This window comes from Rhineura floridana, chromosome 4 (assembly GCF_030035675.1).
Source record: "Rhineura floridana isolate rRhiFlo1 chromosome 4, rRhiFlo1.hap2, whole genome shotgun sequence".
NCBI classification, from domain to species: domain Eukaryota; kingdom Metazoa; phylum Chordata; class Lepidosauria; order Squamata; family Rhineuridae; genus Rhineura; species Rhineura floridana.
Window position 1 is genome coordinate 87,046,608 of NC_084483.1, and position 1,825 is coordinate 87,048,432.

At 39.0% G+C, this 1,825-nt stretch overlaps 1 pseudogene; it reads left to right on the forward strand.

The window, feature by feature from the left end:
* Positions 1-613: 613 nt before the first annotated feature.
* On the forward strand, positions 614-1,825 carry LOC133384157 (heat shock 70 kDa protein 14-like; annotated as a pseudogene).

Sequence of the window (1,825 nt, forward strand, 5' to 3'; positions counted from 1 at the left end):
TTTAGAGAGTGCAGTGGTGGAAGTGTTTTTTACATGTCAGTTTTGCAGACTCAGCTTGGAAATGGAACGCTCAGATGCATTTCTGGTTCATGCATCAATAAAGATTTTGCAATCACTGCTCAGATTGCAGTTCTGTTAATCATACACTAATCTGGATGAAATACTAACATGACAAAAAAAGATAGGATTTTTAAAATGTTTATAGTATTTAGTACAATATAAGTACAGATTATTTAGATTTGTCAAGTAGAAGTATTATGAAATCTAATGAAATTATGCAGTCATTTGACGTACTCATTCCATGGTGAATACAAGTTAATATTATCATAACGTCTGTAGGCCTAAGGCTTTAACAGAGCGCAATCCAATGCATATCTACCCAGAAGTAAATCCCAGGGTGCTTAATATAAGTACAGAGAACATTTTTGAGCTTGAGGGCCACAAAAGTCAGAGGATTCTATACACAAACACACACACCCTTATCCTCCATCCAGGCAAATAAAAGGCATTAACCCAGTTCAGGGATACATTCCATCCAGCGGGATACGTGAGGGAGAAGTGTGATACAGCAAGTAATGGATTCATGGTAGCCACAGGGGTTCACTTGGGCACCATGTATGCATGCACAGCCTTTTATAAGGATGATCATGCACATGATGTTGCCAGTGATGCAGGTAACAGGGTAAATCTACTTTGGGTTTAGATGTCAATTATACTGTTATTATGGTATCTCTTGTCTTTGGATAGAAACAGAATAATGCCCTTGAATAAACTGCTGCAGCAGCTGGACTTAATGTTCTTAGATTAATTAATGAACCATCTACAGCTCTGCCGGCTTATGGAAATGGGCAAGATTCATCTAGTGGAAAAAACAATGTGTTAGTGTACAAACTTGGAGGAACATCTCTATTATGGTTATAGAAATCAACAGTGGACTGTATCATTTTATTTCCACCTATACAGATGATAGCATATGTGGTATCTGTTTCACATAAACTTTAGTACAACATTTAGCACCTGGATTTCAGAGATCTTATAAATATGCTTTGAGGAGAAACTCCAGGGCCATGAGGGAGCTAATGAACAGTGCTGAAGTTGCAAAGCATTCATTATTAACACTAGCAAACATGAACTGCTTTGTCAACTATCTGTATGATGGTCTGGATTTTGACTACTGTATAATGTTTCTAGGGCCAGATTTGAACTTATTTGTTCTGCACTTTTTAACAATTGCATAGTAGCCATCAAAAAAACTCTTGGAGCAAGTTGGACTTAGATACCAGAAAGGTAGTTGTCTGAAATGGATCTGCTGCTTGTATCCCAAAATTGCAATAGTTGGTCAAATAACATTTCCTAAGTGTTGAATTGCTGAACTCTATCGCTCCTGTTGAGGTCATTCCCATTGGGGCTGACACAGGAGCCAGGATTTTGCTATAAAGAGAAAATACATTCTTAGATGATGAGGTACTGCCTATTGAATGTCCTGCTAAAGATATCTTAGTCAAGGCAATGGATCAGTCAGGGGCTGATACATTCATGGGTGTGTTCCCATCAAGAACTCCTTTGCCAGCTTGAGGACAGCATACAAGTCCCAGGAAACAGTTCCTCTGTCTAGAATTATACAAGCTGGGGGAGGGGGAGGGAACCCATTAAAGAGGGCAACAGATTTGCACAGGTCATCCTCCAGGATTCAGTTGTAAAGAAAGGTAGCCTGCATGGTATCCTAACTGTTCTCACAATGAAAAGGAATGCATTATTACATGTTACCTGCACAGGTCAAGATACTGGAAAATGTGAAGCCATTACCATAGAACTGGCATCATAG